This window comes from Ochlerotatus camptorhynchus, unplaced genomic scaffold (genome assembly GCF_037179485.1).
Source record: "Ochlerotatus camptorhynchus isolate MF236.1 unplaced genomic scaffold, CSIRO-AGI_Acam_v1.1 ptg000560l, whole genome shotgun sequence".
Classification (NCBI taxonomy): Eukaryota; Metazoa; Arthropoda; class Insecta; order Diptera; family Culicidae; genus Ochlerotatus; species Ochlerotatus camptorhynchus.
In genome coordinates this window covers 58962-73567 of record NW_027041043.1, presented here as the reverse complement: position 1 = coordinate 73567, position 14606 = coordinate 58962, and the positions used below count along the sequence as shown (strand labels likewise).

Sequence of the window (14606 nt, the reverse complement as noted above, 5' to 3'; positions counted from 1 at the left end):
TTACTTTCACATAATTTTAACTTAAATTTAGTTAATTTAACTTATCTTTAAAATAACTTTAACTTTTACTTAACTTTAATAAAACTTTCACTTAACTTCACCTTAAACATAAACATCGGGATCCGGCATCGGCATGCGTTGCATCAGTAAGGATGCTTAACTCAGCCGGATTCCTCCAGTGGATCAATTTCGGAAAATAATTAAATCAAAACTGCATCCTTACTGATGCAACGCATCAATAAGGATGTTCAACTCATCTGGATTCCTCCAGCGGATCAATTTTGTAAAATAATTACATCAAAATTGATCCGCTGGAGGAATACGGATGAATTGAACATCCTTCTTGATACGTTGCATCAATAAGGATGTTCAACTCATCCGGATTACTCCAGCGGATCAATTTTGGAAAATAATTACATCAAAATTGATCCGCTGGAGGCATCCGGATGAGTTGAACATCCTTATTGAAACGTTGCATCAGTAAGGATGCTTAACTCAGCCGGATCCCTCCAGCAGTTCAATTTTGAAAAATAGTTACATCAAAATTGATCAATTTTGAAAAAAAAAGTAAATCAAAATTGATCCGCTGGAGGAATCCGGATGCGTTAAACATCCTTGTTGATGCGTTGCATCAGTAAGGATGCTTAAACCCGCCGGATTCCTCCAGTGGATCAATTTTGAAAATAGTTACACTAAATAACAAACCTTATACGGACAGAAAATTGTTTGCATTGAACCAAAAAAACTTTATTTGTATTTACACAAACAATTCCGGTTGAAATTATATTGCATTTTATTGTTTCGATAATATTTATTCAAATAAATTCAAAATAAGATTCTTTTTGTTTTCATAAGCCACTCTTCAACTGCAACTATTGTAAAAATAACAATATTCTTTTATCAAGCCAACAATAGTTAATTTTAATTTAACATTTATTTGTTGTGTCAATTCCCCGGGCCATGAATGCAAAAATAACTACCAACCATTCCCTCGTAAAAACCCGGACAAAAATGTAAACAATAACAAAAAAATTCTCGTTTGATTCAGCTCTAGAGGTAAGTAAGTATGCTGCTGTTGCAAAATATAAACAGTTTTTCTTTTTTTCCTTGATTTTTTCCGTCGATCTTATTTTCAGTACTGAGTACCATTGCTCCCAACGCCAGGAAGGCCGCTCCCACACCTGGACCCTACCTATCGACCCATCAACTCATAAACCGGGGAGATTTTATGCCTCAGAAAGTTTTTTTTTTTTAATTTAATAAATTGTAATTTTGTTGGTAACAAATAGAAAACAAAACATAAAAATAATCGCAAATTATTAAAAATTGAATCAATAAACATATTTTTATTTCTACTGCGTATATTTTTAGGCTTAATAAAATAAATATGATTGAATCAACAAGAAATCTCTTTTAAAAACAAACATATTTTTTGTTGACCCAGCTGCCAAATTTGACAGCTTACGTCAAAACCATAAAAGCTCTTGTAAATTCAAAAAGATTTTCTTTTTGATTTAACAATCCATGGGTTTTTAAAAACAAAGATACTGGATTGTTGAAATAATAATGATTTCATTTTGCAGCCAAAACAAAATGAAATTCTTATTAAATTTACGTCAAATATTATTACGTTTAAAATATTTTTTTCTGCGTGTAATAACGGAATTAGTGGAAGCAGCCGGCTGAAAAAGGTATTTTAAAAAATCATCAAAATTTTGGATCTGTCTGATAGAATTTGTAATTACTTTCCAAAATTGATCCGCTGGAGGAATCCGGCTGAGTTATGCATCCTTACTGATGCAACGCATCAATAAGGATGCTCAACTCAGCCGGATTCCTCCAGCGGATCAATTTTGGAAAAGAATTACATCAAAATTGATCTACCGGAGGAATCCGGATGAATTAAACATCCTTATTGATGCGTTGCATCAGTAAGAATGCGAATCAATTTTTAAAAATAATTACACTTAATAACAAACTGTTCTGTTTACCGTCAACTTTTCTTAAAGATGGGCATCGGAGGTCAATTTCACGACGCGGATAAAAAAAAACGCGTCTATACACGCACGATATGAAAAAATGACTGACCACGTAATCAGTCGCCGCGAAAAAAAATCACAAAAAAATGGCTAAGTTCCATCCGCCATTTGGTCGCCCGGCGCCATTCGTCTGGATCCCAGAGCGCCAGTTGGTCGCCCGGTGGATGAAATTACTCTAGCGGGGCGGTCCACCCATCGTCCGCATCCCGGACGAAGGGCGAACGATCAGTCTTCAAGTCTTCAAGGCGCCCAATGTCAAATGACGTCACTTTTTCGCCAGCAATTCATGTGGGTAATAATGATTTGTTGTTTTTGACATCATCCACATCCAGAGGGCAGTCATTTGGAAATGCATGAAAATTTTCAGTTTTTATTCATTATCGTCTTTATGAGCAGTTTTAGATGCACAAAAATTGCACGAGTACATTACTATGGTGATAAGGTAAAAACTCGTTAACTTGTTTTCTTCTGTGTTTCCACGATGTTTAGTCGCAAATCGTGGATTTTCTGATATTCTCCATACTGCAAAAATGACTTTAGTATAGCTACTACTCAAATCATATAATTAATTTACTTAACTTTGTCTTCACTTGCTGATATTCCATCTGTTGACAAATTATGACCCAGAAAAAACACTCGTCGCTGCTTGAATTTAAATATATGGTCATTTAGCATAATCCCGTACTGATGCAACACGCTAAGTGTCTGTTTCACAGCGGAGTCATGGTCATCTTCAGTTTCGCCAAAGATGAGTATATCGTCAATGAATACTACCGTGTTTCGGCATCCTACCAGAATACTTTCCATCAGGTTCTGGAAAAGCTCCGGTTCACAGTTCACTCCAAACAGCAACCTTTTGTACCGGTACAGCCCCCAATTTCTAAATGAAAGTGGTAACATCACGACTGTCTTCTGTTATCTCTACCTGATGGAAAGCTTGCTTGATGTCTAGTGACGTGAAGAATTTTGCATTTCGGAATTTGGTAATCAGGTCGTCGAACACTAGTTAGGGGTGGTTGAGCCTTTGGATGGCTTGATTGGCCCGTCGCATATCTATGCACAAGCGCAGTTTTCCATTCTCTTTTATGATTGGAACGAGTGGTGAAACCCAGGGAGTCGGTTTTGTTTCCTGCACTAACACTTAGAAGTTACCCAAAGTTCTGCACTAACACTTAGGCATTCAGAGAAGTCTATACCACCGACAAACAGACATAACTCTCGCAAGTTGTTCATCGAACAAGCATTTAACGGTAAATTTAAAAGTATCGTAGTTGGTAGTACCGCCACCTGTGGCGCGCATAGCCATATCCCTTGTGTTTGACGTTTACACACTACCACCATCTGTTCAGTGTATTTCCCACCACAGTGTACTCAATAGATGACGGTAATGTTTTAGCAACGATGTTTTACAGTGAGAAATATTCAATGTGTTATAACTGTTTATCTGTGTCTATACTGTTCACTACACGGTTAGGGCATATTCTACAAATAAATAATCGCAATTACTTAAAATACTAATTATTGCACAAAATGGCATCAACATAACTTTAACATTAGCTTTTAGTTAACATTAATAAAACTTTAACTTAACTTTACCTTAAAAATTAACCTCAAGATCCAACATCGGCATGCGTTGCATCAGTAAGGATTCACGGCTGTAACGCATGTAAAGGGTGATACGGTCAAAATTTGGTCAAGGGAAAACACGTGTAAATCGGTGAAATCGTTTATTTAAAAAATCAAATTAAATTTCTTTTTCAAGTTCAATTAGTATAAAATTCAGGAAAAATATTCAGTTAGGCTTCCACTTTTCCAAATCCGAATTGCCGGGCCTTACGCTTGACCCCTGCCATCAGATTTTGTACAGCCACCTTGTCCACCTTCTTCGCCGCAGAAAGCCAGTTTGCCTTGAACTGCTGCTCGCCCTTAGCAGTTTTTTTGGTCTTCTTTAGGTTCCGCTTGACAATAGCCCAGTATTTCTCAATTGGGCGGAGCTCTGGCGTGTTGGGAGGGTTCTTGTCCTTGGGAACCACCTGCACGTTGTTGGCGGCGTACCACTCAATGGCCTTTTTACCGTAATGGCAAGATGCCAAATCCGGCCAAAACAGTACGGAACAACCGTGTTTCTTCAGGAAAGGCAGCAGACGTTTATTCAAACACTCTTTCACGTAAATTTCTTGGTTGACAGTCCCGGAAGCTATGAAAATGCTGCTTTTCAAGCCACAGGTACAGATGGCTTGCCAAACCAGATATTTCTTTGCGAACTTTGACAGTTTCATGTGCTTGAAAACATCTGCTACCTTTCCCCTTCCTTTTGCCGTATAAAACTCCTGTCCCGGAAGCTGCTTGTAGTCGGCTTTGACATAGGTTTCGTCGTCCATTACCACGCAGTCAAACTTCGTCAGCATCGTCGTGTACAGCCTCCGGGATCGCGCTTTGGCCGTCGTATTTTGTTTATCATCGCGATTTGGAGTCACTACCTTCTTGTAAGTCGATAGTCCGGCTCGTTTTTTGGCTCGATGCACGGTTGTAGACGATACACCCAGCTTATTTGCGGCATCTCGGAGAGAGAGGTTAGGGTTTCGCTTGAAACTACCGGCAACTCTCTTTGTCGTCTCAGCGGCTTCTGGTTTTCGATTTCCCCCCGATCCAGACTTCCTGGCTGTCGACAAACGTTCCCGAAACACTTTAATTACATTTGTAACGGTTGATTTGGCAACTTTTAGCGATTTTGCCAACTTTGCGTGCGAGTAGCTCGGATTTTCGCGATGCGCGAGCAAAATTTTGATACGCTGCTCTTCTTGCTTGGACGGCATTTTGACAACTGAAGAGTGAATTCCAAAATCAAAATAAGAGCAACATTCTACACACACACACCTTCAAAATGAGGGGTGTTCAGGTTTTTTAAATGCAAAATTGAAAGAAATACGTCAAGTTGATATTGACCCAATTTTGACCGTATCACCCTTTATACACGCACGATATGAAAAGATAACTGACCACGTAATCAGCCGCCGCGAAAAAAAATCACAAAAAAATTGCTAAGTTCCATCCACCATTTGGTGGATGAAATTACCCACACGAATTGCCGGCGAAAAAGTGACGTCATTTGACATTGAGACTGAAGACTGATCGTTCGCCCTTTGTCCGGGATGCGGATGAAGGGCGACTCGCCCCGCTAAAGTAATTTCATCCGCCGGGCGACCAAATGGCGGTCCGGGATCCGGACGAAAGGCGACTCGCCCCGCTAGAGCAATTTCATCCGTCGAGCTACCAAATGGCGGATGGTACTTAGCATTTTTTTTGTGATTTTTTTCGCGTCGGCTGATTGTGTGGTCAGCCATGTTTACATTTCGGTCGTGTCAGGAGATTATTTGTTTTAATCCGGTCCGCGAAATTGGCCTCCGATGGCCATCTTCCTGAGTGGTTGGTCTCCCGGCGGGACGAATCATCAGGCGTATTTATTCTCAAGGTAAGTAAACTGTGTTTTAATGAAAAAAATCAAAACAATGTTGATAATTTTTGCATATATTTTTTTCAGCCGGTTGCTGGAGAGTGTAGTAGTAGAGTAGTGTCGTGACCATCAGACCGTAGTATCTGCTGCTTCTACACGGACAGAAAATTGTTTGCATTGAACCAAAAAAACTTTATTTGTATTTACACAAACAATTTCGGTTGAAATTATATTGCATTTTATTGTTTCGATAATATTTATTCAAATAAATTCAAAATAAGATTCTTTTTGTTTTCATAAGCCACTCTTCAACTGCAACTATTGTAAAAATAACAATATTCTTTTATCAAGCCAACAATAGTTAATTTAAATTTAACATTTATTTGTTGTGTCAATTCCCCGGGCCATGAATGCAAAAATAACTACCAACCATTCCCTCGTGAAAACCCGGACAAAAATGTAAACAATAACAAAAAATTTCTCGTTTGATTCAGCTCTAGAGGTAAGTACCCTAATAAAAATTGTATGGTTAATTTGCTTAACGACGTGTTCTGGGTATCATTCAAACCATTTATGAAATAGTTCAATAATTTGGGTTATCATTCGTTTATGGTTATTTTTTATTAGGGTAAGTAGGTATGCTGCTGTTACAAAATATAAACAGTTTTTCTTTTTTTCCTTGATTTTTTCCGTCGATTTTATTTTCAGTACTGAGTACCATTGCTCCCAACGCCAGGAAGGCCGCTCCCACACCTGGACCCTACCTATCGACCCATCAACTCATAAACCGGGGAGATTTTATGCCTCAGAAAGTTTTTTTTTTTTTAATTTAATAAATTGTAATTTTGTTGGTAACAAATAGAAAACAAAACATAAAAATAATAGCAAATTATTAAAAATTGAATCAATAAACATAATTTTATTTCTACTGCGTATATTTTTAGGCTTAATAAAATAAATATGATTGAATCAACAAGAAATCTCTTTTAAAAACAAACATATTTTTTTGTTGACCCAGCTGCAAAATTTGACAGCTTACGTCAAAACCATAAAAGCTCTTGTAAATTCGAAAAGATTTTCTTTTTGATTTAACAATCCATGGGTTTTTAAAAACAAAGATACTGGATTTTTGAAATAATAATGATTTCATTTTGCAGCCAAAACAAAATGAAATTCTTATTAAATTTACGTCAAATATTATTACGTTTAAAATATTTTTTTCTGCGTGTAAATCTGTGGTGGTCCATCACCTCCAAAATTAATCCACGACATTCTGGTTAGTAAAACGAAATGTTTGTTGTTTTTGGGAGTGATTTACATTCCCACAAGTGGTATGCCAGCACACATCCAGCTGGATTCTAGCACTCCTGAGGAAGAGTTAGAAAAGGGAACTGAACGTTGGAATTACTTCTATTAAGTAGTCTGTCGGAACACATCCGGCTGAATTACAGCACCCCTGAGAAGGCGTAGGACGTGTAAATTAAATTTTAGTTTTCGGGAGTGATTAATTTTGAAATTAGATCTCAGAAGTGGTCTGTCCAAACACATCCGGCTGAATTCTAGCACCCCCGAATTCGTTGGAAGGGTTTACTGAACTGTTAATTGTTTTTAGGAGTGATTCACCTTGAAATTACTTCCCATAAGTGGTCTTCCGGTACACATCCGGGTGCATTCCAACACCCCTGAGGATGAGTTGAAGATGTAACTGAACTGTTTTTGGGAGTTTTTGGGAGTGATTCATTATGAAATTACTTCCCATGAATGATCTTCCGGTACACATCCGGCTGAATTCCAGCACCTCGAAGGATGCGTAGGACGTGTAAATTGAAATATCTTTAGTTTTTGGGAGTGGTTCACGTTGGAATTTTATCTCAGAAATGGTCTGCCGAAACACATCCTGCTAAATTCCAGCACCCCTGAGGATGCGTTGGAAGTGTGATTGTAACTGTTTGTTGTTTTTAGGAGTGATTGCCTTTGGAATTAGTGCTCATTAAGGGTTTGCCGGAACACATCCGGCTGAATTACAGCACCCCTGAGAATGTGTAGGGTTGTAAATTTAATTTTAGTTTTCGAGAGTGTTTATATTGAAATTAGTTTTCAGAAGTGGTCTGCCCAAACCAACCCGGGGGCAACTTGACAAGTCCAGTATGAAATAGCCCGGACTTTGTAGAGTTGTAGATAGACTTTCTTCCTTTGTAATAATTAACACCTTTTTCAGTTGCAGTTCAAACAGTTATGACCAGTCATTTATTTCCCTGTTTTGATTACACTTCCTACTTCCCTTTTTCTTATGTTCCTCTCTCGCTCTTGTCTACTTTCCTTTTCCATCTTATCGAATCGGTATTATTCATTTTACCGCCTGTGTTCTGAAGCAGTGCTTCCAGAACATGTGGATATATCAACTCCTCATCCCTTAAGCTAGCATTTCAAATATCTATTTTTCGAAAACTCATCTTTAAAGTTTAATCTATTCCATTCAATTTTCAGAACGTAAATTGCATTACTGATATTTTACTAAAATTTACTTATTCACCTCTAGAGATTTCATCTTATACTAATAATAGACGTAATCATTCTTACGTTTCTTCTTCAATTTTCTTTTGCTTCTTCTTGTTGTTTCTGTAGGCAATTCAGAGATTACTACATTATCGGGAAATTCATCAAAAATATTCGAGTCGGCTGGAAAGCCATAGAATTCACCTTCGGACTCAGATTCGCTACTAATATCTTCTTCACGTCGTCGTTTGTGGCATTGGTTGGCTTGTATAACTGATGGTTCAGGACGAATGCAAACATTAGAGCCATTGTGCTGTGTTGATGGTATGCTTTGGTCAAGAGTTTCAACTGTGGCTGTCGATTGTACAGGTTTTGCTGGACTCTCTCCACTAAAGACGAAACTTCTTTTATGCTTTTGGCGAGAGTCGGTCGGTACTTTCAACTGTCGTTTATGTGCAGAAACAATTCTACCAGCGAGAGAAATCTGAAAGATAGTAGAACAGATTTGTTTCACATATTTTGCTGGAAGCCATCTTTTAATATCAGTCTTGTTAGGATTTTCATAAAAGATCTGATCACCTTTTCTTAAATTAGTGAACTGGTCAGAAACATTATTCTTGTTATTTATGCATGCAGAATTTTGGTCATCGTTAGTATTGATCTGGTTATGTTTATAATTACTTTTAGGGTTAATTAAATCTAATAAAGTCTTTGGTTTATAGCACAGTAATCTCTCTGATGGAAATACGCCATCCTTTTTCAAGCAGGTATTCCTGTAGTTAATGAGAAAATATGCAATTTGTTCGTCTGTGTCTAGACGTCTAATGACCGGATCTACAAGGAATTTTTTAAAAACCTCCTTGACTAAACGTACCGCTCTTTCGGCTTGACCATTGCTTTCCGGATGGTAAGGCGGACTTTTTAAAACTAAAACTCCTTGTTTTTCAAAGAATTTTACAAACTGATCAGAGTTAAAAGGTGGGCCTCCATCGGTCACTAATACATCCGGCAGTCCATATCGGGCAAACATATTTATGAAAACTTTCAAAACCTTCTTGCAATCAGTTCCAAACTTCATATATTCCAGCTCGATCCACTTGCTGTAGCTATCGATAATTACTAGAAACACCTTCTTCTCCAAATAGAAAAAGTCCGCATGAATTCTGCTAAACGGTTTGTTAGTTGGGATCCATTCGGAATAGGGGGCACGTTTAGTAATTGCTGTTGTGACATTGCAGATATTACAAGACTGAACGTAGTTTTCTACATCCTTATTTAGACCCCACCAATATACTGTCCTCCTAGCTAGTTGTTTAATTTTACTCATACCTGAGTGATTTTTGTGGAGCATACTTAATATTTGTCTTTGCATTGATGTTGGGATCATAAAGGGTGATACGGTCAAAATTTGGTCAAGGGAAAACGCGTGTAAATCGGTGAAATCGTTTATTTAAAAAATCAAATTAAATTTCTTTTTCAAGTTCAATTAGTAAATAATTCAGGAAAAATATTCAGTTAGGCTTCCGCTTTTCCAAATCCGAATTGCCGGGCCTTACGCTTGACCCCTGCCATCAGATTTTGTACAGCCACCTTGTCCACCTTCTTCGCCGCAGAAAGCCAGTTTGCCTTGAACTGCTGCTCGCCCTTAGCAGTTTTTTGGTCTTCTTTAGGTTCCGCTTGACAATAGCCCAGTATTTCTCAATTGGGCGGAGCTCTGGCGTGTTGGGAGTGTTCTTGTCCTTGGGAACCACCTGCACGTTGTTGGCGGCGTACCACTCCATGGCCTTTTTACCGTAATGGCAAGATGCCAAATCCGGCCAAAACAGTACGGAACAACCGTGTTTCTTCAGGAAAGGCAGCAGACGTTTATTCAAACACTCTTTCACGTAAATTTCTTGGTTGACAGTCCCGGAAGCTATGAAAATGCTGTTTTTCAAGCCACAGGTACAGATGGCTTGCCAAACCAGATATTTCTTTGCGAACTTTGACAGTTTCATGTGCTTGAAAACATCTGCTACCTTTCCCCTTCCTTTTGCCGTATAAAACTCCTGTCCCTGAAGCTGCTTGTAGTCGGCTTTGACGTAGGTTTCGTCGTCCATTACCACGCAGTCAAACTTCGTCAGCATCGTCGTGTACAGCCTCCGGGATCGCGCTTTGGCCGTCGTATTTTGTTTATCATCGCGATTTGGAGTCACTACCTTCTTGTAAGTCGATAGTCCGGCTCGTTTTTTGGCTCGATGCACGGTTGTAGACGATACACCCAGCTTATTTGCGGCATCTCGGAGAGAGAGGTTAGGGTTTCGCTTGAAACTACCGGCAACTCTCTTCGTCGTCTCAGCGGCTTCCGGTTTTCGATTTCCCCCCGATCCAGACTTCCTGGCTGTCGACAAACGTTCCCCAAACACTTTAATTACATTTGTAACGGTTGATTTGGCAACTTTTAGCGATTTTTCCAACTTTGCGTGCGAGTAGCTCGGATTTTCACGATGCGCGAGCAAAATTTTGATACGCTGCTCTTCTTGCTTGGACGGCATTTTGACAACTGAAGAGTGAATTCCAAAATCAAAATAGGAGCAACATTCTACACACACACACCTTCAAAATGAGGGGTGTTCAGGTTTTTTAAATGCAACATTGAAAGAAATACGTCAAGTTGATATTGACCAAATTTTGACCGTATCACCCTTTAACTCTGTCTTGGAACAGGATACAACCATCTACTTCCTCCAAATCTTGATGATTGGCGTACACGTCCAGCATATTTCGATTTATACGCTTTGGCCATCCATTTTGAAGATACTTTTTTATTAGGCTCAACAATTCATCTCTCTCCGTTTGTTTGGCTATTTCTCTATAATCTATAGGGAATTCTTCAGTAAAGTTCAAACTTTTTATATATTCTCTGGATAACTCTTTTGGAACTGGTTGATTTAGAGGAAATCGTGAGCAAAAGTCAGCATTCGCTAGTCTTGTGGACGGTCGGTAAATTATCTTAAAGTCATAAATTGAAAGATCCATTATATATCTTTGCAATCTAGTTACCCAAATCGCATTTTTACCCTCTTTACCAAATATTCCGATAAGTGGCTTATGGTCAGTATAAACAGTAAATTCCTTCCCATACAGGAATTTATGAAATTTTTTTACTGTACTGACAATAGCTAATGCCTCTAAATGCAGTATTGGATAGTTTTTCTGGGCATCATTTAAAGTGAAAGAGGTAAAACTGATTGGTTTTTTCGCAAAAGGTTATACAAACATTTTATACGGGACGAGAGGTTTGGAATAAACTTAGCGTAGAAAGTTAATAATCCCAAAAACGCCTTAAGCTCAGTTACTGTTCGTGGAGATTTTGCATGCCGAATGGTATCTACTTTCTCAGGGCATGGAAGGAGGCCATTTTGTGTCAAAATGTGTCCTAAATAAGGCAGTTTGCCAACAAAAAATTTGCATTTTTTTAGATTTACCTTTATATTAGCCTTAGCCAATCTTTCTAAGACTAGATAAAGATTATTCCGACACTCTTCGAAATTTTTCCCTGAAATTAAAACGTCGTCTAAATAGCAGCGAACGTTTTTCAACCCTTGCAAAACCTGGTCCATCACTTTTTGAAATATTGCTGCACTCGACGAAGCTCCTTGAGGCAGTCTGTTGAAAGTGTAGAGGCCTTTTATTGTGTTTATCACCATAAATTTTTGCGATCTTTTTGATAGTAAAAGTTGAGTGTAAGCTCCTTCCAGGTCAAGGGAGCAAAAAATTTTGATCCCGATAAATCTGCAAAAATGTCTTGTGCTTGTGGCAAGGGGTATGTGTTTGGAACAATTGCTCGATTTATTGAAACTTTGCAATCCACGACTAAACGTATGCCTTGATCCTTCTTTACGATGATCACTACTGGAGAAGCCCATTCACTTACGTCCACAGGTTTAATTATACCATCCCTTTCCAATGCATCTAAATAATCAATAACTTTAGGACGTAGTCGTAATGGAACTTCATAAGCTTTTCTAAATATAGGGGTGTCATGCTTTAAAACCAAATCTCCTTCAAATCCCATTATTGGTTTTGAGAAGTCCTTATCGAATACTGTTGAAAACTTACTTTTTATGTCATCAACGATCTCCTCTTCCTTGAGTGCATTGATCTTTCCCGTGTGTGATGCTGATTTTAAAAATGTACCCCTCCATGATGGATAAAAAACATCTAGCCATGATCTGCCTACCAATGGTACGAAATCATTGTCACACTTCAGGACCACCAGTTGAAGAGATTTTTGGATTCTATTGAGCTGCACAAAAACATTCAATTTGCCTAATACTTTCAATCTATTGCCATCAATTACTGCTAAACGTTTGCTGCATTTTTCTAGTGGGCAATTCCTAAAATCTTTTAAAAACGTTTTCTCCGAAATAACACTTTTCGCTGAACCACAATCTATTTCCATCTGTAAGTATTTGTTTTCAACTTTTGGTTCAACGAAACAAGGTTCACTTATTTTGTTAACCGAAGAGATCATAAGGCATCCTGCAACTTCTTCTTCATCATCAGACTCCATATCTACTTTCAACCTCTTAAATAGTCCAGAAGTATCTGGCTTAGGCGAGTCTACAAATTTTACATTGCTTTTATTGTTTTGAGGGCTTCTATCTTTGAGACGATAACAATATTTCCTCGTGTGACCTCGCTTTTTACAGTACGAACATAGATATGAAGGTTTCCCAGAGTTCCTACCATTGCCATATTCATGACCATTAGCACTTCTACTCCTTGATCGGTTCCGTCCAAAACTACGACTTCTTCCTCTATACCCAAGTAACAATTTTGGTTTTATGAGGGTTCTGTAGACCATGATTTAGACTTGTAGAATGCTATAAAACCTCGATAAAACCTGCAATGTTACTTGGGTACTGTGATCTTGAATGATAGCGTTCATTTCTACGACCTAGTCTAGCAACAATGCTCACATTTTTTTCTGCGCTTCTACCTAGCACTTGTCCTACATTTTCTGAGGCTTTTTCCTGATTTACTATGATCCTTTCTGTTTTGGCAGCCGTTAAATCATCTTCGTCGAAGAGTCTTTTCTGGAGTTGTTTATCATTTATGCCAATCACTAAAACGTCCCTAATTGCCCGATCCTTAAATGCCCCAAAGTCACATTCTTCAGCTAGTTGTTTAACCGCGAGCACAAAATCTATTGATTTTTCGTATTGGCCCTGTCTTCTAGTCCAAAATTTGTAACTGTGTATAACATCTGATTCTTTTTTATCATAACGCTTCTTCAGTTCATCGGTTATTTGTTTATATGTAAGATCTTTGAGGCTTCGGCCAGGAAATAAAAGCCTAATTTGAGTATAAACTTCGGTGCCACATACTGCTAGAAAGGAAGCTTTATATCTTTCCTCAGCGTACTCATTATGAATAAACATCCATTCTAATTGCTCTAAGTATTGTTGAAAAGAAATCGTTCCTGGTATGAAGGGTTCCGCTGTCGTATTTAAAGTCATCCTTCAGTAAGGGAAATACAAAACAAAGCAAAATGTCACACACAGTCAAGCGGAAAAAAAACTCAAAACTATCAATTTTGTTTTTCGTTTTGTAAATTACGCAAAAAAAAAAAAAATGTCCAAAAATAATAGTCAAAACAAATCACATACCTGATCAATCCAGCACCAGCAGCACAGTTTCAGTGGGACTCCACCAAAGGCCAACAGCAACCAACAACAATCGTATCAGCAGCAACCACGAACCGCAATACACCACTACAGCAACAAAGCCAATAATCCAACAGCAGCAGCCTTATCCTTTTCCTCGTTCTTCTCCTTTCACACCTTCACGTATGCCACAGATAATCACAAAAAACTGTGCTCTACCGGCGTAACAATCGGTGCACCAAACAGCTGATTTAGCCTCTTTTTCTCACCACCAAAAAAAAAACACAAAGGTGCAAAAGAGAATAGCTGGATTAGCTTTCGTTGGATTCTCTCTCACTCCTTTCGTTACGCAGGGAGTCATAAAAGGTGGCAACAGCAAATGGCAAAAGGCTTTTTTTGGGAAATCACACTTCTCACCAAACTGGAACGAAATTCTCAGGTCGGCAGCTGCGCCGGCACGACACAGAATAGCCGCACTATTGTATTGGTGATGTGAACAATAAAAAAAAAACCTATTGCACAAAATGGAGTATATGAATTCAATAGCTGTTCGTCGACAAAAGATTCTCCAACAAAATGGTGGCGTAAACCATGTGGTTTCTCTTCTTTTTGTAATTTACAGATTTTCGTACACGTAAAAAACCAAATTTTCACGACAAAATTCGTGACTTCGTGAAACAAAGCCACTAAAACATATCCTGGTGGTAACACGTCGGAATAATTACGGCACCCTACTCCAAATATTTGTGCTTCACTCGAAATTAACCAAATTACGATGGCCGCCGTAGAAACCTCGTGTACGAAAACTTTTCCAATTTGCTCTACTTTTCGTCAAAACGGACTTTCACGCACGCACTTTCTACGGATTATTCCGCGTTCACTTTCGCGCTTTACTTTGCCGAAACACTTTTCTCTTAAACTTCACTTTTCTCTCGTCGACACTGAAATAGCCCGGACTTTGTAGAG

At 38.4% G+C, this 14606-nt stretch overlaps 1 long non-coding RNA gene across 1 annotated transcript; it reads right to left on the bottom strand.

Moving 5' to 3' along the window:
- Positions 1-7789: 7789 nt before the first annotated feature.
- Positions 7790-14113, bottom strand: LOC135713516 (uncharacterized). The gene is made up of 3 exons (XR_010518741.1): positions 12890-14113; positions 12091-12789; positions 7790-8473 (listed from the first exon to the last, which is right to left on the bottom strand). It is a non-coding gene; the product is annotated as an uncharacterized LOC135713516 (long non-coding RNA).
- Between the last annotated feature and the right edge of the window lie 493 nt (positions 14114-14606).